A 23,153-nucleotide genomic window follows, 5' to 3' on the forward strand; every position below is an offset into this window, starting at 1 on the left:
TTATTAAGAAATTTAGAAAAAAAAGGTTCTTCGTTCTTGTTAAATTGTGTTTATTGAGAGTCCATAACAATCATCTTTTCATAAAGCCGTCTTAACCAAGATTCCATGGCCTGCAACAATAATTTCCTCCGCAGATGGCACTATGGTAACCATCGATGTACTCATGAGAAAAACATGTAGGTCTACACCAACCCCTGTTATTTGCGCATGGGATGTTGTGGCCAGCTAGATTCTTGTTAAGGTCCAAATATAAAATATAATATTACCGATATTTCTAATATAGATATAGAGGATATTAAGTAATAGAAAGAGCACCGAAACACGAGGCTATCTGATTTGTACGAGGGGACGTAGCCCCCGAGTATTAATCAGATTGCCGAGTGTTTTGGTGTTCTTTCTCTTTTGTATCATAGTCAAACATAAAAGCACGTTCCCTGTTGTCACAATATGAAACCCCGGCAAAAATGAACTAATGAACGAACATCTGAATATGACATTTCTGTCGCTTTCCCTTTCTCTGCCGTCACAATATGTAAACCCCAGCGAAAATGAGCCAATCAATGGGCATGCTCTGGAGTGCGGGTAACTAATACCTGCACTCCAGTTAACGCACTGTGCATGTATATGTATGTATACGATTTAACCCTGACACATTTTCAACAGAAAGGTCTCCAAACTATGATACAAATGAGTGTAGTTTAATACTTAATTCATTGAACGAGTTGAATAAAATCATAGAGGCGAGCATAATATAGTATTATTCAACGAGTTCAATAAATTTAGTATTGAATCTACACGAATATAATATTCTATCTATCACATATATAAAATAAGTACAGTAAACTGTTAAAATGATTAATTTTTCAATGACGCGCCTATAGTGTAACGCTAACATGAGCGCGCTTAAACGCTATGTTTCTATATAGCTCAAATAACGTCACGTCAAAGTGTTATTACACTAGTGTAATATCGTTTTTATTAAATGGCTTTATTACACTCCTGCGTCGCGGTTTATGTGATAAATCTTGATAACAATAGGGTTGGGAAGATCCCATTTAAGTAAATAAATGCTATTTTAGATTGAAACTTCCTTCTCTAATATATATTTGTTAAATTGCGTGAAAAAATGTTATTATGAAAATTACAAAAACAAAAGGATCGTTGACAGCCGAGACTTGAAACCAGGGGCAGATACAAATCAGTATACGCTACAAGATTTAAACTTCCGCTAAGATTGACGTTTCGCTTTAAACATAATTGTTTACTTTCAAAATACATTACATGTACGTAATGTGTTTAAAAATTATACTTAATTTTTTTGTGTCCCTCCCTTTTGAAAAACTAACAACACGAAGAAAAAAAGCAGTAACAACAAAAACTTTTCATAGAAATCAAATAAAATCTCCAAAGTCCCAAACGCCTTGTTGGATGGATTGGTGGATGGAGGGACGGATGTATAGAAATAGACAGACTAACAGAAAGATTTATTTCATACTTTCCAGTGTTTTATTGTAATATATCAGATGATTATATTCTGATAAATCACTAGTGAAATTTATAAAATATAATTTTCACTGTAGCCGGACTATATCTGAATGCGGATGAAAAGAGAATGATAACTAAATGGAATAACAGGCAGAAATAAATGCCGCCATGCGTAAATTTTGCTTCTTAAGGAAAGGAAAGTCGATGTCATCATACATCATGTTAAACATGTAACAAAATTAGAGAAATGTAACAGACCTATATTTCAAAATGTCATGATGTGATGACGTCACAAGGGAGAATGCGCGACGTTACGCGGCAAAATTAGTAAAAAAAAGTACTTAAAATGACTTAAAATGAAATAAAAATAAAATGAAATAAAAACAATATTTGTTTTACATATAAGATTGAAATATATTTCATTCGTGAACACCAGCAATTATATTTTAACTCGTGGCTACGCCACTCGTGAAAATATTGCATCTGGTGTTCACTCAGTGAAATTATATTTCAATCTTACATGCAAAACAAACAAATATCCTCTATTTATTAAATAAAACACTAGGAATGAGTTTATTAAATGTTAAATAGGTCATAATTTTTCACAAACAAAGGATACATTTTTTCCTGATATTATACTGCCTAACCAAATATATGCCGTAAGTTGCCACTAAAGCTGCAAACAAGTATGGTGCCACGGCCATGCCTGCATACGCCGCGATTGGCAGTACAGCTTGACGGCGTTGCCTGGCGAGTTTAACACTTTCCTGCTCTTCCTCCGTCAATAGTTCCTTTTCAAGCTGTTGCTTAAAACACAGCGCCGGAGTTGTCATGGTTAGGAGAAAGACATAGAATATGAAGTAGATAGTCCTTTTGTCCATTTTTCTCTGAAATAGACTACTATCTTTAATGCAAATACGTTTTTTAAAGATTGGTTAACAATAATTTTGTCGTGCAATGGATAATGAACAAAATAGTAATTAAAAAATGACCAACAACAACAAAACACACACACGCACACGCACGCCTGCGCGAACACGCATCCCCATATACACATACAAACACAGACACAATAAATAAAATGAAAATAATAATAACAATAAAAATAAACAGCAATGAATTTTGTCTTGCCGGGTTATAAGAAACGCTTATTCTAAAACAATAGCAAAAAGCAAATCTGCCAGTCTTAAAAAAGGTATTATTATATATATATAATAAATATGATTTTGTTTAAAAAATGATTTAAAGACAGCTAATATATGTGCATCTAAATCATACACTGAAAAACAATGAATTTAGGAACACTAGGCACATTTCTGGACATGTTCATATCAGTGTGCTCGTGCGAATCAATAATTTGAAAAGAAGAAAAAAATGATAAATTCAGATCTATATAAAATATACAAAAATTATATGTTGGTTTGTAATCAACAGTTGGTGCTTTGATTTGTTATACATGTAGTAATAGGTAATTGCCATTTGTAACCACCCATTACTTCCAACTCAGATTGTCAAATTTCCTAAACTATCTGTACAGAATAATCTGAAGTTTATAAAGTTGATTCCCTTGCAGAGAACATTTTGTAGATTTTTTTGTGTGATTTTTAAACGTTACTGTACTACCAGCTAGCATCAAAAAGATAATTGAGCCGCGTCACGACAAAACCAACATAATGGTTTTGCGACCAGCATGGATCCAGACCAGCCTGCGAATCCGCGCAGTCTGATCAGGATCCATGCTGTTTGCTTACAAACCCTATAGCAAGTAGAGAAACTGATAGCGAACAACATGGATCCTGATCAGACTGCGCGGATGCGCAGGCTGATCTGGATCCATGCTGGTCGCAAACCCACTATGTTGGTTAAGTCGTGACGTGGCTCAATTAATATAATCCTCTCATCTTTTTTTTCAGCCCCACTCCCCCAGTCAAATAACTTCCTCGTCAAACATATCACATCTAACTCAAGTAACACGAATGAAAAGACAAAACATAACAAGTTTTAAGCGCCGAAAAATCTTTCATCTGCATTAAAATCTTAATACATTTATATCATAATCAAAATTTTAATGCGTAAAAAAAGAAGAGAAAAGATAAGAATAAGCGATATCGAAATATATGTATAAAGTGATGCAATTAACCTACAGAGAATGGCGCATTAATCATATAAAAAGAGATTAAAAAATATTTTTCTACAATAAAAGAAAACCCCGAAAGCTAAAAGAGTACTTACAGAACTAGCCTTTTCGCCCAGAGATGATTCAAGTCAATCCACAATGATACTTATAAGGCTCTTGAAGATAGTGGAAAGGCCAATAAGATAGAAGGAAGTAGCTTTAAAACATTTGTTGAAAGAATAGATCACAAACCAATCGTTGCAATGCTGAAGTTATCTCAGATCTCGGAGATGGACACAAAGATAGCGAAAAAACGAAGAAACAAACAAACAATAACAAAAAAGAAGGAACTAAAAACATACAAATTAAAACACAGATCAAAAGCATGATAAAAACAGGAGATGGTAACATGTGCAGCGGTGTACGTGTTTTGTTTGTTTTTAGTTTGGTTCTTTTTATGGACATTTTACTATTGTTTATCAATACTGACATGAAAATGATTAACTTTCGGGAGAACCCGATGGTTATTAAAAATTCAAATGTCTCGGATCAATTTTGCCAAACAATACTTCCTTAACAAGAATATTTGTATATCATTTATTTAAGGTCAAGCGGTGTTTCTCGCCATCTTTTGACGGAAGATCAGTCTGTTTAGACTACATTTTGTATACTAGTATACTGTTGAGTGTTGACCACTATATTGTAGGAACTATTCCATTAAAATACAACAAATATAACGCCATATCGATCATACAGTTTGACAAGTATGAAAATGGAGGAATGGAGCAATCATCTGTTACAAAATCTGTACAAGTCGACTGCATATTTTCCTCGGATATACATTTGTAAAAATATATGTCAAACTTACGATGAAAAAAGTTGTCTAACAGTAAAAGATTACACTCTTTTCATAACAAAGATAACTTTTCAAGTTTTATTTTCCGAAAAAGTTTTTGTAGTGATGACAGTGATAATACATGTTTAAAATTAATAATGATGCTGCTGCTGATGATGATAATAATGGTGACGATTATAAAGATTATTATGTCCTTCAAATATGAAAGATCCTGAATTATTGTATAAATGCAAACGTTTTCAAGTTAATTACTTCAATTCACCATTGCATCAGGGTTTTTCTTAATTTTGAACTTATGGTTAATGATTTAGATTCAATCAAATTGTTAACTAAGTTGTTAATACTGATAAAAACTATTCTCATGTTATTGTTCTTGTTTGTTTGTATGTGTTTGTGTTTTCATACGCAGCATGTACATGCGCGAAATGCTACTTCTATGGAAATATCGTAGTGTAAAAATGTCAAATATCTTACAGTATCAATAGAAAAATGCACGAGTTTGGTGGCTACTGTCAAGGTCATTTCAAGGTCAAGACTGCCTGATAACGTCCTGACAACGTAGAAACGTTATCATAGTCACGACTGCGTATCATAACACCCAACCAGGGTTATTAAATAGCTTGTATAACGTTTATGTTTAAGTGCTTAAATACATAAGATATGATTGTAATATAAAAAAAAAAAAGAAACATTTTACTTCCCTACTTACAATTGCCATGAAGTAAAGCGTGCGTGAGAACTATTTTGTCATTGCCTATTAGATGTAGCTAATAGATCTTTAAAGATTATTTTGTTCTCAAACGCATTATTTGATCATGCGAATTTAAAAGATAGTCTATTTCAATAGAACCTTGTTTTTCCAAAGAAAATATGAAAATCATTACAATGGGTGATATATCATGTATCTCACCGAAAATTACTTATTGAAAGAATACACACACGTGTAACCGGTGGTAGTGATGACAGATTACTGCAGTGGTACACTATCAAATTTTCTGAATTATGAACTTGGTTAGTACATTTAATTTACCCAAATAAGAACAATTTATTTGTTATATACCAACTATCCATTGAATGGAGATACAATCATATAATTACTCAACTTCTTATTAGGACAAACTATGGCTCAATTAAAGTTTTATATCTCATAAAAAAAGCCTATAAAACTCTTTAGAGTTACAAAGTCGTAATAAGGTTTATTTGTCCAAATAAGGAGTTAAAAATCGTAATCATCTGTAACTGTAACAAAGTTCTAAAAGGAGCATTAAGATTGGCACCGTAGTGATTCAATAACAAAAACTCTTTAGTTTGTAAGAGATTCTCGACCTCGCGACCACATACATGCATCGAGGACATTTTGGAAGGAAAGTGAGCGTGCGACCACATGCACGCATCACATGATTCCCATTTTCATACGACCAAGGAACAGAGACCTGTCCCCACCATTTACGAAAGGACAGACATTAAAAATATGCCATTACCTTGTTGTTATGACAAGGAGGCTTATTTTAACAGATACGTCTTCAACTGGTATACTAGTATCTACAACTACAGTAACGCAAACAAAGCGGGGTTAAAGTTTCCTCTATTCAATTTTAAAAAATCTCATTATAATTTCTGGGAAAATCTGGAGTTACAGTTATTTTTTCTACTTTACATTTTATGTGTATAATTATTATAGAACTATTTTATCTCTGCAGATTTCTTTCTGAACGTTTCAAAATCGTTTTATATGCATTAAATGTGGGATAGATATTTCAATTTTTGTTGGCAAATATTAACCTAGGGACTTTTTGCCCAATAATTTCTTAACTGATTTCGTATACTTTACATATCCGACTTGTAATAGATAATGTAAGAAAAATAGATTTAATTTTAGCAGCCGACAGTGCTGCTGACACTAGGTAGACTGTACAGATTTACAAGCTTTATACTTAACCAGACGAAACCTGTTATTAATTGTACTTTTTAAGCTTCCATCTTTGGAACTGTCCATTATCAAGATAAAAATTTTAAAGTTATTCAGCCAACAGCACAGAGCCTGACAATATTGCATGGATGTTAAGTCTGGCACGGCTCTAAACTGGTTAATACATTTCGGTTCAGTAGTGTAGAGGTGACAGGTTGTTTACAGTTGTCATTTTTTACAAATACCTTTGATCAAACGTGTCGGACTAGTAACCTTAAGACTGCTCGCTGTGTGGGTTCGAGTCCAGACAGGGGCAAGTCATTGTTTTCTTGAGTAAGAACCTATATTATCGTTGCTTAGAACCCACAATTTATTCAGTATCCAGTTTTCGCTACCATATTCCTTTTTTACGTTTGTGACTCTATGATTGTTTAGATGTAAGAAACGAAATTCCTTCATTTATTTCAAATTTGAGATGTAAAACAAAACAACAAACGTTTTCACGGATAAGGCCACTAGGCCGTTGAGCCATACGGCCGCTAAGCTACTAGGGCGCCAACATCACGCAGCTAGGCCTCCAGGTCGTCAACTCTACGCCGCAAGGTGGCTGGGCCATTAGAGAGTCTATTGCACGCCGCTAGGCCGTTTTCCTGCAGCATTCTGTTATCATTACCGCCGGTAACACGGTGTGAAACAAACCATTTCCGGTACTGGCCACTAATAGGTTCACCGTGTGACGTAATATTAGTACTCGTTTTTTTGAATACCAGTCTTAAATAAGTTGTTATTGTCATAAATTTATTTAATTATGATGTACATTACTCTCATATTAAGTACATGTGTACTTTCGTAAAAAATACTATTTTTGTAACACATTTTCAAACGAGATGTTACACTACAGTACATAGTGATACGGTAAGGAGTAAACTATTTACAAAATGTCAAGTTTAATACAAGAGATACTTGAAGGTTAAAAAATATGACGTTAAATGTGACAAATAACCGCGTAAAAGTCTCTTCAATACATGAGCTAGAACGTGCACAAAGTAAATATGAATTTTAGATTAGATGGCGAACTTATCCACCATAGTTCAATAAGTGTATAGTACTGTTGATCACTAGAGACGGCGATAACGTTCTAGCGTTGTCAAGAGAATCACCAGATACCATCCTTTTATTCGACCACCTTGAGTTATTTAAACTCTTAACACCCGTCTTCTGGCCAGTTTACAATACTCAGTACCCACGTACGGTCATTTGAATTATGAACGTTACGTTTTTCGTTACGTTTGTAACGTTATCCTGTATTGGATTAATTGCCGTAAACGCCGACTATAATTATGACGGCGTTTCTGAGATCAAATCAACGGTTGAATCGTTATTTCGGAGGGTAGAATCGTTACAAGTGAAGCAAGACACGCCATATATCCCGCCAATGTTCTGGCAAAAACATCGAGGAATGTGGGAAAGTGACGTCAGATTCTATTTTCACGGGCACGAGGAGCTATTTTTGTTCCGGGAAGCGTTCAGCATATATGACGACAACATGTTTGCGACAGCATGGATTACGTCATGCTTGCTGGAGACGTTCAGATACGGAAACGGTCCGAAGCCTTCCGAAGAGATGATTACAGCAGCCATATTATCGATTGAAGAATATCACAATAAGAATGTTAATTATTCCAATTCTCTGATGACATTTTGGCCGCAAAAATACAACGCCACATTAAAAGCTTGGTCAAGTTACCCGTTAAATTTACATCATTTCTTTGATCTGGCGGCCTCTTTTAATGCCACAACACTGGAAGAAATACTAGACAAAGTTGGACTAAAAGACATTGCCGAGATTATGGAACGTTTACTGAAAAGCGAGTGAGTATATTCATTCTATTACTCCTCATAAATAACCAATTTCATTGCTGAAACCGTAAATAATTTTTTAATTAAGTAAAGACAAATTTTACCAAACTTACGAACGAACAGTAAAAAAGAAAAATTGTATAATTAAGGGGCCATTCTATCTCAAAATATATGCATTATTTATAAAACCCATCCCCGCTTGTGATTGAGGGGTTGTCATTAAGCGTATGGGCATCAGAATTGCATACACCGTTTGCCTCTGAGGCGACTAAGTGAGTTCAAATAACTGCAGTCTATGCATCTCTTAGCTCCAGCAGGTGAGGTGGTTTTGGCTAATGGTGTTGCTTTGAGTTTGTAACACCCAAGGTTAGACAAATTCATCTTCCCTATTTCGGCGCTATATGACATAAATTGTGTTTGTGCGCTGTAAAACCAAACACACACACACACACAAACCAAACAAACACACAAACAAAAGAAGAAAAAAAAAGAAATAAATATTAAAGGATTTGATTTCAGAAGCTGGATAACTAGTATCTGTACATGATATATTGTTCTTTTTCCAGATCAGGTTATCTTCAAGCATTCATGATTCCCCCTGATTTCGACGACACCTTTGTCAACTTAGGTCTCGGCGCCTTACTAGCGGAAATGAAAGATCATTTTCCCGCTTCGCATGCGCAATGGCAATCTCAAAATACCAACGTCACTTCCGTTTTCGACGCACTGAAGAAGTACGCTTACAGACCGATGTCATCCAACAAAGCGATTAATTCTGTAGATGGACGGACTTATTTCTACTTGAGATTTTTCCTTGAAAATGCAAAAATAATGGAGAAGACATAGCTCTAGTCCCCACTTGGGTATGATAGCTATGTTTCTCTTCGTTGTTTCATGTCAAGCCATAACATGTATTCACGTCAATTCTCCCCCCCCCCCCCCACTCTTTCTTCAGTTCAAGCCCTGGAAAATCAACATGTTCCACAATGATTTATTTCTTGCAAATGTGACCTCTAAAATTCAGACTATATAATAAAGATAATGATGATGATGATGATGATGATGTTAATAATAATAATAATGATAATAATAATAATAATAATAATAATAATAATAATAATAATAATAATAATAATAATAATAATAATAATGATAATAATATTAGTTATAATAATAATAATAAATATAATAATAATAATAAATATAATGAAACTAAATAAGCTGTTTTACAGATTCAGGACTCCGACGAACTTAAAACTTGGGGAGAACGTGGTGTTAAAATGCCTTTAAATGCCAATAACATTGATGTCACCGTGGCGGCCAATGGTGTGTTTGGGACTACCACCTCCATCTTGAATGGTGTTGTTGATGCCAAGATCCTAGATGATCCTGAAATACAGGTTTGAATGCTTACTTTATGTTTGAAGCCAATTTTAAAAGCATGTAGTGACTAATAATTTTTAGAAGATTTTGTCTTGTAGCTTAAAGCTGCACGCCTCCAGATGAGCCAAAATATTTCAATAAAATCAATATTGAGAAAAATGCACTAAAGTTTTAAGAAAGGTTAAAACATTTCAGGTCCAAGTTATATTTTACATGTTATTTGCGGTTTAACATTGATTTTGCAGTATTTTATCACCATTTTTCTACTGCGTTACTAACGCAGTAAGGGCTGTTTTTGCATATTTTGACCATTTTTTTGGTAATATTCGTGGATTGTAAGTGCCGATTGCAATATGTAAATCACTTATTTTGTTCACCCTACGTTATTTTACCTTTAAATATATTTTCAATATTTTTTTTGAAAATTAACATGAATCTGGAGGCCCGCTGCTTTAAAATTAAACCACTTTCCCTATCTTTACCAATGACTCTTTTATTTAAAGAAATAATAACGCCGTGCAGAAAAAAATATAATAAAAACATATAATGTCCCCAATACGGGACAATTCAGTTAAGTTAGACAAAATATTTATTTTACCATTGAGATTTTGAAACCTTGAAGAGCATACTTGAACCATGCTCGAACCTCTTCTTTCTAGAACTTATGGAGAAAGACACGGATGGACTTTATTATTCTAACATGCACATGTTCTTACTTTTGCATCATTTAGCTAATAATAGGTCTTATATATATTTATTGGTTCTTAAATTTCAGCAAATTTACGTAAACACATCAAATTTGATAGCATTTATGATAGAGACAAATTTCAGCTCCCGACATGACCTGGCTCTTCTGTATTATCCCTCCGCTATTGAGTTCTACTGGTTTGTGGCTCGAACATTCGGCGAGATTAGGAGAAAAGAGAACCAGGGCCCATTACCACATCCGGTAAGTATCTATTTTTAGCTTCTCCATGGCGGTGACCTATTTTGTTAAATCTCTGTTGTTTTGGCATATTTTGTTACATTTCATTAAAAAATGTTATCTATATTGTTTGAAATTTATTTAAAGATATGGCATATTTTGTTAAATTCTCTAAAATTCTCTAAAACTGTGACCTATTGTGTTAGAATTCTCTATAGCTGTTGCCTATATTTATGTGACCTAGTTAGTTAACATCATAAACAATAGATTATTTTGTTAAATTTCTTCATAGCTGTGACCTAAATTGTGAAATTTCTTAATAGTTATAAGTTGTTGTTGTTGTTGTTGTTTTAAATCTGCAGTCGTGAAACACTTTAAACATAAAATCATTAAAACTGTGACCTTTTCTGTTGAAAATATCTATAGATTATAGCTGTTAACTATTTGTTAAAATTCTTTTGAGTTTTAACCTTTCTTTTGCAAACCTTTTTAATTAGATTCTGAAACAAGTTAAAGAAAAACTGGATGTATCATTGCATGTGCATATGACGTCAGCGGTTCTCAACCAATCAAAAACTGACAGTGACGGCAGTATTTATTTTGACGATTTTGTCGGCGATGGGGATTTAGATTTGAAAAACAACACCATAGTAAGTTTTTGTTTTCCATTTATTTTTAATAAACTGCTTAAACTCCTCACAGTGATTACCTCCCTTGGCAGAATTGTAATCTCTGCCTTCACAGACGTCACATGATGATGATGAAAGTCACATGACGTAACGTCGAAATTCAAATGTAAATAACGACCGTTACATAGAAAATCTAACTTTAGTTTTCTCTTTCTGTTTTATTCTTAACTTTTCGCACTTACGTTTTTTTATAGTTTATCAATAAAGTATCAAAAGTATACAAAATAATGAAATATAAATTAAAAAGCTAAAAAATATCAAAATATTGATACATACATTGTATAATAATATTATGTGTGTAGTGACAAAGATCTATGTACTGATAAGGGGAGATCACTGCGTAGGAGTTGTAAACTGCTATCAAGTTATTTAGTGGTTTTGAGCCTGATGTGCCCAAATATGTTGAGCATTTGTCATAGGTATAAAAATGGCGGGCTGGCCTGAACATCCATGCAGCTTGACTAGAATGTGTGATGTTTGAAGCTCAAACTTTTATATGTTGAAAATGAAATCACTTTGAATGAACAAAGTCAGCAATACAGTAGGATATTGTTTACTCGGAAATTTACCCAGAAATTGACCTCTCTGATATTTTGATTATTGTTCAATTTAATTGTGAGAAAACTTATAACTGTACATCCTTCGCCTAAGATCGAGGCAATTTTCGTTACTTTTCGAGATATATAGTAATCAATTGAGCGAGCGCCTGTATTGCTAAGATGAAGAAACAACGTCAACTGGAAATCCTTTAACGTCATATTGCGTCATATATGACGTCAATAAACCTAATGACGTCTGCAAAAAATACTTCTACGCATAATGTACTTCAACATACTTTTAGAAATCTCTCTTTTTCATTAGCATAACAGAATGGAAATTCGTGATTATATTCCTGCGCATTTGAATTCGAACCATGCATGATACTTCAACAATGCATTTAGAAAAAATCTTTTACCTAAACAAAGCGTGCAGAATGCTTTTCCTTTTGTGACAAATAGTTTCATTATATGATTCTTTATATGGAAGTGACTCTGCAATATAAGAATGTATTAATGTTTAAAGGTGCGAGGACAAGATCGTCTTTTTACGACTGGAATGGCCATGAACGCCCTACTTAGCACATGGACGACATTTGATGAAGATTCAAGAAAGTTGTACTGGGAGAAGGGTTAGTTATAAAACATTGTAAATAATACATGCTACGTTTTTCATGCCGACCATTTAAACTGTATATGAAGTTATTGAACTAAAAGCAAAAAAGCACTGCAAAATAGAATGTTTTGCTTCTAACTTTTGCAAAACCGTCTTAATATTGTATCTATATCCCTTAATTTATATGAACTTACTGAAAGACGTTTTTCACTTACCTCGGTTATTATGTGCCCTCGGTCAAATTGGAGGCAAACAAAACGTCGCGCCATTTTACGCTGATTTTAAAGCTGTATGCCTCCAGATGAACCAAATGTTTCAGAAAAATCAAACTTGAGAATATGTACGAAGGTTTTAGAAATAGTAAAATGAATCAAACATCAAGTAATATTTTACATGTTTAGTGATTGAATTTGCAATATTTATCATCATCCTTATATTAACTGCATGACTAATATAGCATGCTTAGGGCTATTTTAGAAATATTTTGACCTCTTATTGGTATCTTACGTGGATTGTAAGCGCCGTTTGCAATAAGTAAACCACCTTTCGTTGTTAACGTCACGATATTTTACTTAAAAAACATTTTCAAAATTTTCATGAAAGTAAGCATGAATATGGAGGCATGCTGCTTTAACAATATTTGGTCATATCCCTACTGTCGATCATCATGAACGGTTTTCCTGGATAACTAACAAGAATTTACATTTTCTTTGCAAGTAACCGACAGCTAATCTCACATAATTTTTTAATCAAATAACCATTAGACTCCATGTCAGAGGTTCAAAAGTCTTTTACCATATGCATGACTGTGACGATATGTTTGTTCTAGGTACTCCACAGAGTGTAAAAGACGTTGTATCTAAGTCAGCTATGTTCCTTCAGAACAATATGTTCGGATTGAAGTATCAACCGTGGAATGCTTTCTTTTCGGGGTCTGTGAAAGGAGAAACGGTACGTCGTGACATGTGTATTAACACTTTTCATTTTGTTTTCCTTTCTTATTTTCTGAATATCATTTCAGTTGTATAAGCTTCTCAATTTTAATGCTAATGAAGAACGTGCCCTTTAGTTAGTCAATTATTTTAAAGGTCGTCTAGGAATATAAAATGAAACTGCAAGTTACGAACTGTTTGTTTATTCCCCCCTAGTCGTCCTCATTCAAAATTGTTTTAAGTCTCAAGTAATAGGAATGTGGATTTTTTGAGTGGTGAAGGATCATAAATTATGCCGATCGAAGAATAGTTAATCAAGAAGGATAACTGTGGTAAAGCAAAAAGAACAATATTCTTAGAGTTGTTTCCCTTAGCTATGCTTTGCAAAAAAGGGGACATTAAGTCTGTATGAGTTTATTTCCTGTATTTCAGACGTACCCTTCTTACCCCATGAACGCTCTTAATGAGTCGCATCACGACTACCGTCACACCAGGCTGGTATTTGAAGGCGTGGTTTCTGAAGAGGAATACCAAGATTTATTGAAGAAAGAATGGTTTGGTCGTAAAAGTCCGATAGATTTCCATGGTTACAACAACTACCCGGATTATTGGCCGTTCTGGAGCTCGGAACCATACACATACGTCACGTCGATGCTGGCACTCGCGAAATTTTCGAATACTTTTGAATCCAACGAATCTTTCGATAGCGTATATTAGTAAAGAGTCAGAATATCTCCTGAAAAAACTATTTAGATACGCTTTGAAATTTCACACGGTAAAATATTAGAAAATATACTACAGGACACACCTTCTAGACGAGCCTTACAGAACACACCTTCTAGACGAACCTTAAAGGCACATTATGCCTCAGAAATGAATAATCTTTTCTATCTCATGAGTTTTAAGATGTTAAAATAATATTTAAAGAGCATGATAGATACTGATCACCTGACTTAAGTAGCACTAAATGTACAATTATTTGTCATAAAACTGGTAAAATATGAACAAAGTAGCATAGAAAATACCAAATCACTACAACTATACTAACTGACACAAGCAACAGGAGCAAAAGTTTAAGGTTCTTGGTCAATGAGTAAAATTCTGGACACTATAACAGGTCTACACAAATAAGAGGCTTTTGAGAAATAAGATTAAAAGCATTTCTGGGGCATAATGGGCCTTTAAAAGGATCAGAATATAGTAATACCTTTGAATAGCAACAATCTTTTGTATAAAACTATGTTGTTTGTTTCAAAAAGCTCTAAAGCTGTTAGATTTATTGTGATGGCTTATTTCGGAAATAAAAAAATGCTGCCTGTAATAGGGAGGTTATTACTCAACAGATGGCCGCTTTGCAGGGATTGTACTGTATAAAAAAGGTCACAATGTTTTTCAGCGAATATTACTTATTTAAATACTCCATCGGTCGAATCTTGTAGTGAATTTTCGATTTCGCACACAAGATCAACCATTGTTGGAAGTCAAACATATTATCTTCTAGTTTTTAATTAATTAATTGATTTGCGAGATGTAACCTTTATCGTTCGTTCTTTGTTCGGATCAAGGTTAAATCATTTGCAAACAAGTTTCAGTCCTGAAATGTTCTATGTAATCTGTGATAATATCCTGAATAGATCAAATAAGGAAAATAAAAAAAACACCATTTTCAAAGAATCTGATAAGTTGTTATGTTATTTTGTTAACTTATGTGTCAGGTAATATAACAGTGTTTGAGTGGAATTGCATATATATACTAGATATATGAGTCTATACACACTTTGATTATCAGAAAGTCCGAAATACTGATCTTTTTGTTTTGTTGTCGTGATGTTTTTATGTTGAAAGTATCATGCTATTTAATTACAGAGTACTAAAGATAATTCTGATTTCGATCAGTTTCTTTCATTTTTAAGCTATCATTACATATTAGTTATTTTTACCCACCCTATTCCATCATAATGCTTAAATGAAACCGCATTTAGATCGACAAACTTTATACACGTGCAAACTATACTAAAACGATTTTAAAAAGTAAAAATAAAAAAAGATTCAATGTGAAAGTTATTATTACAAATAGAGAATTAAAGTATTGCCAAGTTTTTCTCCTTTTCGTCGATTTTTTTTTATAATTTCTTAATGATTCTTTTTTTTAATTACACATACTCTCACATTCGAAAATGCGCGTGACTTCTTTTTTGTGTAAATGTAAAAGATTTGGAATGTTTTTTTTTTTTGTTTTCCTTTCTTTTTTTAACTGTTTTAAGTACAAGGTAGTGCTTTATTTCTTTGAAAATTCTTATGAACGTTCAAGTGTGTTTTTCTTTTTACATTGTGAATTGAGTTTTTCGGCTTCATATGTGGCGAAGGGCGATAAATGTTTATGGTTTTATTTACTATTATTACTTCCCCTTTACCAATTATTAGAGCTTTAATTCATTTTTTTTTTGTATCGTTAAACATCCACATTAAAGCTGCATGTCCAAAGACAAGTCAAAAATTTTTAAGAAAAGTAAACTTGAAAAATTTACTAAATAAAAAAATATTATTCAAGATTCAAGTAATAATTTACGTGTTATATGCGATTAATGAATGATTTTGCAGGATTTACCATCATATTTCTAAAGCGTGACTATCGCATTAAGGACTGTTGTCTGCATTTTTTGACTTTTTTTTTGTAATTTACGTGGATTTTAAGTATCGTTTTCAAAGTGTAAAGTATTTTTGTTCTTTTCTCAGCATTTTGCTTTTAAATCTTAATACAATTTTTTCAAAAATTTCATGGAAATTTGCATGAATCTGGAGGCGCGCTGCTTAATTCTTTTTTTATTCATGCAAATTTTCCAACAAATTGTAATATGAAATTAGGTGCTACCTATGGCGCGGAAAGTCATGTAGATCTTCATGTAAATTATGCAGTATCAAAGAAATTATCTAACTGAATTATATTGATAATGTTCAACACTACCTCTGATCAAAATTATGTGATTTTAGAATTTTTGTTTCATTTTTAAATATTCTGGTGTTTAAAGATAATAAACCTTGAAAATTGAATTATACTTTTTTTGTTTAAGAAATGTTTCTGGTGGTTAGAGACTGACATGTCCCACACTTCAGAACATTTATCAACATTTAAAAAAATTAAAGAAAAATAAACAACAAAAAAAACATGTATATATATAGTAAAGAAATATATATTTTGAATATTTACATTATCTAACACAATGTAATGGTAATAATGAATCTTATTAGCATTGAAAAATTGTAATAAGAAAATATCAATTGTCATTTAAATTATAATTTATATATAATTATTGAATATAGCTGGTATTTATATATAGCTGGTATTTAATAACGATAGATTTATACTTTTTAATTAAATGTTTCTGTTGGTTAGAGACTGACATGCCCCTCACTACAAAATATTTATTAACATTAAAAGACGTTCAGTTATGTAAGCAAATTTAAATTGAAATTTTGATGATAATTGTCCTTAAGATGCATGTATTTAAGTACTGTGTAACAGGAATGTTTTTTATTGTTTAAAGTCCCAAGACCTTTCAGTATCGGAGTCATTTTTGTAACAATCCCTTAAATCATTTTCTACAGAATGACAAAGAAATGTGACCCATTTCTCTTTAGATGTTCATCTGCATGAACATCATCATACAAATTTTATATGATGCGCCCTCTTGAGTCAGTTGCAAATATCAGATGATTCATCTGTGAAAAGAACAAAACAGAAAAAGTTTTTCACTGTTTCATGTGAAAAAAAACTACATAGTTTAAATATATTAAAATGTATTTATATGACAATATTTAAAGAAAATTTGACAAACTATTAACCAATTCCAAGAACTGTGATCAATAAATGTTAAAAGTATTGATTACAAATCATAATTTAAAAAGAAATATGCAATATGAATTAATAACATGAATGTTTGAATTACATATATATATATACATGTGATTAAGTAATAAAAGCATGCTAGTAAGAAAAATATACATTGATGATATTCAAAATGAGCAACATATGGGTAGGACTTTAAATTCTTTTTATTAGTGTCTAAATAAATAGTTGATATATAGTTTTGTAGCTATTCATGGTGTTAAATTCTAAATCTAGACAGATTCTTTTAATCAGTGGTGAAATGTCATGATGACATTCAATGTCATGGAATATTTTGAAAAGAAACATAGAAATAATAAACATGTCATCAATTAAAAAAATCATTATGACAAAAAATGTTGAGATGAAGATGTAAACGAAATGATGAAAACATGGTTAATGTAGATTTAGAAAAAAACATGAATACTAGTAATGGAATGTATTGGTGAAAGTACATATACAATTGTAAGTTTATTTTATGTGATATTTATATTTGTGAAAGTGTATCAGTTAGTGGTTGACATACCACCCACCGAGAAATCATTTTCTTCTGTTATTAGTCCCTTTTAAATTATCTAGTTTTGTCCATAGATGCTTGTAAGAAACAGTTGTTTAATTGAAAAATAATTGAATGTGATGAAATGTGTTGTTGGAGATATAATGGAAAGTATATTTTCTCTGATATTTATATTTGTGAAAGTGTATCAGTTAGTGGTTGACATTGTTGTTCAGACAATAATTATGGTCATTGTAATTATCATCCTGCATATGTAAATGCTCTGATTGATTTGGAGAGAGTAAATATACCTGTGTAGAAGCCTTTGAATCATTATTTACTTCTGTTCAATAATTGTTTTCTTGAATATTTCATTTGAATGTTTAACTTTTTTGTTTGAAGTTCTTGGAATTGATTTCCTACAATATTGTTGTCCAGCCAATAATTATGCTTGTTGAAAATAGACATAGTTATTTACCAGTATGCTTGCTGAATGTAGACAATTATTAAGTGTGAAAATAATGCATAAGATCTGGTAGAGTCTATATAATTTTAATGACTTTTTTTCTTCAGGAAAATCAATTGAAATCAAGTGAAAATATGCTTGGAATTTCACTTAGACATATTTAGAACCGGTAGTTGTATACAGTATAGTCCAGTAGGACTAGCTCAAGTTATTGCATAAACTTGCATAAGTAACTTAATTAAAAATGTTAAAATATATTTAAATGTACAAAAGGAAACATGTAAAGTTTGTGGTAGTCCAAATATGCAAAAGTAAATATAATTCTAGGACTTTAAATAGGAAAATGTAATCATGCCAAAATAGTACCGTTCAGCCTGTTGAGACGACAGCGATAAAAAAGCAGACGACTGGGCCGTTTAATGATAAAAAATCAGTGTAGTTTACACGCTTTTCGGAATGAAAATCAAAAAGCGCCCGCTATTCATAACATTTAAACCAGTCTAAATATTCAGCCATTGAGGCGCTTGTTAAGCGTTTTACAAGAGGCGCTTGTCAAGCGTTTTCCAACATAGATTTCAAAATGGCGGCGCCCGCTAACTAAGGATTTTTTCGCAGCTCATTAGGTTTGGGATATATATTTTTTGAATTTTTCATTAACTTTTAATTTGGTTTCTTTTGAATTGATACGCGTCATACATGTTATCTAAGAGCGCTACAGCCCTCGCGGGGCCTTCGGCCCCGCTCGGACTTTCCGCGTATTAAAACCAGAATTTCAAAAAAAAAGAAAGAAATAACCCCACAACAACAACAAAAACATTTAAAAAAAAAACAGCAACAACAACAGCAACAAAACAAAAACATTTGTCATTTGGACATTGTGAGCGTTTTGGAATAAGTAAAACAAAATAGAGTATAAACAGTTGTCAGTGAGATCGTACATTAAGTATAATACTGTTTAAGAACACATTACAAGGGAAGTAATTCTCGATGGTTTAATTTTACGGCAGATGCGGTTGTAACGGCATTTAGCAGTCTACCATTCCGTTCGCCATCTTGTACAGGGTGTCGATTTTTTGTAAAATAATCATGTTGACACATATATATTAAGGACGTTTTCGGGAGTTTTGATATAGACATATAGGCAAAATTAAAACTGTTCAATAGAATTGCTTTATACTTGGCATGTCGTTAGAATATGAAAACAGACACACTTTAACCAAACAAAATTGGGGTCACCGTTCTCAAACTATTAATAGTGTAAATTAAAAAAAAAATATGTGTGTACCAGATGATTGCAGCTGCTCTGTTTCTTTCATACTTTGGGTCTTGGCTAACATGGTGATTTCTCAAAAAAGTATTTATTATAGAAATTTATTATGTTCACACATTATTCGACTTGTCAGTCTCAATTTCATTAAAAAAGTATAAATCTATCTCTGCTTTTTTTTTTTAAATAATTTATTAATTTTGAAGTGTTTTGTAGTGTGGGACATGTCCATCTCTATCACCAGAAACATTTCATTAAACAAAAAATAGTATAGATTAATTGTCAATGTTTGGTGTCTATAAACACAGATATGCATTAAAAGGAATACAAATTTTAATGAAATCCTCTTCTTCATCATTCTTCTGTAAATGAGTACTTTAATTATATGCCAAAATATGCCAACAAATATTTTTTATTTAGCAACCCAGATGCCGTGGATTCGAGGTATGACACCAGCTTGAGATGTATCTAAATATATTTGAAGTTCATACAGATTATAATTTTTATATTTTGTGTCGGCCTTTCACCTTCAAGTATGTTTGCCTGCGGTTTTATCGGTATGACAGGTATACATAATGCTGTATGTATCATTAGTTTGCCACAATTAGATTACAGATTTTTACAAATTTTGCTCATTCTTATAGAAATCACGCTCACTTTTTATATTATTTTTCTATTATACGTATCGTACCTTTATTAACATTTGAGACTATAAAATATCATGTTTGTAATATTTTTCTCATGACAGGAAGCGAACGAAAGTTTCATACAAAAAGCTTTGTATTGACACGCAGTTACACACCGTAGGGAACGTGTTACAGTATCGCGTTTTTCGGTTACAGTATAGAATTTTCAAGATGGAGGATTATTTATGAGAAGAGAGGTAGGTGATTTTTATTCAGGTCCATACTACTAGTAGTGTAGTTTCTAAAAGATGTTTTTGTGCTTTGCTTGTAAGGAACAGAATCCGGTATCTAGTCATATATTTCTTCAGACCCTGCACCGCAGATTTATCTCTATATTGTGTCATAAATGTGCAGATTTGACGGTTTAAAAATTTGAATCGAGAGACCAACGCATTTTTCTCCCATTCCGGCATTATTTAAGCATGCCTAGATAAAGTAAATCTACAAAACGTTAGTCCTTTATGTTTAGAAACGTTTATAAAAGTAAATGACCAGTTGAACCTTTTTTCCTGGTCGTAAAATGCGTTTGAAAAAATAAACAATGTTACAGTATAGAGCGAGGTTAATTTTGAAGGGTTACAGCATAGACCTAGCGACTTTGATCCAATTTTGTTACAGTTTATACCCAGATTTCTGTTACAGTTTAGATACTTGCCAAATTTCAAACAAAGTTCGTGTATCCATTATTTTTATGAAATAACTCATACCTTTCTATTTAATACATTCTTGAAAGGTTGTATTACTTTTTTTCTTCAGCAGAAAAGTTATAGTTTGCTATTTTTCTTACTTAAAGTTTCAGATTGAGACTTTTTGCAGAATAAGTAATATCCTAAGTAAGGACTGTTTTCACGACAACAACAGTAACTTTTATCGAATTGTAATGAGAGAAGAAAGATTATTGCTTGATTTCATTACACATTATAATAATGCCTATTAGTAATAAAATAGAGAAAAAAGAATCCTTAACAGAAGTCCAACATGGAAAACACGAAAATGTTGCAGGCTCAGTTTGATTTAACCTGTTCATGGACGGTAGTGGTAATTGCAAGCTACCGTTCACGCCTCCTAATATTGGCTTCAGCAGAGTTCACATTAAACATGAACTGGTACACTTCAGATTTTTTAACATCTGTGGATGTGTTCATATGGCGGTTATCATCGAACCTTCAATGTGACACGTTTTTGCCATTCTATGAAAAGCGGCATATTACCCCCAGGTTAAAAATTGCGTGTGCCCTAAACGAGAATGCAATGAGTGAAACTAAACAAAATGAAATTTTGAGAGGGGATCGGAGGTTATGAAGCCTGCATACCATAGATAAGCTGTCAAAAGACACAATTAACAAGCAGGCAATACCCTAAGAATGATTAAAAAGTATTTATGTGGGCAATACTGCAACCTTAAATTCCATTTTAAGTTGGAATTTCCATCTTCCATAATGTATTTTGTAAGTATTTAAAAGGGTTTAGGAACATTTTCAATTTTGTTGTGTTGGAATTTCTTTAGGGATTCTGTTTAACTCTATTTTGTTACGTTTGGCTTTCTTGGATTTTAAGTTTCAACGACACTGAGGTCATGTGAAAACATTCCTGCTTTATTGTAAAGAAAGACCCCAGATACCCTTTGTGAAACATTTCAGACACGAGCGCCTGACTAGAACCACCGACCTTCCGTAAATTAGCTTGATAGAATCCAAAGTCATGATTGGCTTTCAACTACAGCAGTTAATGAAAGATGATTTGAAGTCGACGGCCTTATCCCGACTCTGCCACTATTATGTACCTCCATCAGGCTCACTAGAGAAGATATTGTAATTGTCTGACCTTAATTTATACTCTATAACTTTCAATATTATTTTCTTTTTTCAGAAACATGAAAACTGCTATACAGGATGTCTGAAATTAAAAAAAAACGACTTTAATTTAATAATGACAAAATAATCGTAACTTCAGCAAAGAAGCATTCGAAATGACGCCATGATCATGATTTGATTTGAATGCTTTTGGTTCGAGATGAGAAGGGTCTTTAAACATTGCCTTTTTTCAAAATCTATGTTTTGGGTTTTCGTATCCCCGATTGCAACCGAAACCATTTGAACAACTTAATTGGTAGAAAGTCATGTAAATTTCATCACATTTAGTCAAGTAGTTACTGAGCGGATGAGATTGCACACGCATGTGTACGACAGACGGACGAATAGCCATCGGGCCAATAAGCTCACAGAGATTTAAAAGTCTATGTAACATTCATACATTTTACCTAGTATAATTATATAGAAAATATCGAAGTCTAAACTGTAACCGAAATCTGGGTATAAACTGTAACAAAATCGGATACAAATCGCTAGGTCTATGCTGTAACCCTGCACAAATTACCTCGCTCTATACTGTAACATTGTTTACTTTTTCAAACGCATTTTACCAACAGGAAAATAGGTTTAACTTGTCATTTACTTTTATAAACGTTTCCTAACATAAAGGACTAACGTTTTGCAGCTTTACTTTTTCTAGGCATGCATAAATAATGTCGAAATTGCAGAAAAATGCGTTGGTCTCTCGATTCAAATTTTCAAACTGTCAAATCTGCATATTTATGAGACAATATAGCGATAAATCTGCGGTGCAGGGTCTGAAGAAATATATGACTAGATACCGGATTCTGTTCCTTACAAGCAGAGCACAAAAACATCTTTTAGAAACTAAACTACTTGTAGTATGGACCGGAATAAAAATCACCTACCTCTCTTCCCAACAAATAATCCTCCATCTTTAAAATTCTATACTGTAACCGAAAAACGCGATACTGTAACACGTTCCCTACGGTGTTACAGGACAAAACAAGATTCACTACGACCACATTTTTCTATGTGTCACTTTCTGTTCAAATACGTAGGGATATTTTTATATTTTCATGTAATGTGAAATGACATTGAATTGAACGACTTCGTGATTTGAAGTTGCGTTGACTGAGTGTCATTAAAAATTGTTTCTTCATTTGTCACTTTTCCATCTTGAGAATATATAACAAATGAAAGTTTAAAGGCA

At 32.7% G+C, this 23,153-nt stretch overlaps 1 pseudogene; it reads left to right on the forward strand.

Annotated features, from left to right (window-relative positions):
• The first annotated feature begins 7,583 nt into the window (after positions 1-7,583).
• LOC132755276 (uncharacterized) lies at positions 7,584-14,223 on the forward strand (annotated as a pseudogene).
• The last annotated feature ends 8,930 nt before the right edge of the window (positions 14,224-23,153 follow it).

The sequence above is a fragment of the Ruditapes philippinarum genome, unplaced genomic scaffold, assembly GCF_026571515.1.
Source record: "Ruditapes philippinarum isolate M1 unplaced genomic scaffold, ASM2657151v2 ctg4555_1_1_1_1, whole genome shotgun sequence".
In the NCBI taxonomy this organism is placed as follows: domain Eukaryota; kingdom Metazoa; phylum Mollusca; class Bivalvia; order Venerida; family Veneridae; genus Ruditapes; species Ruditapes philippinarum.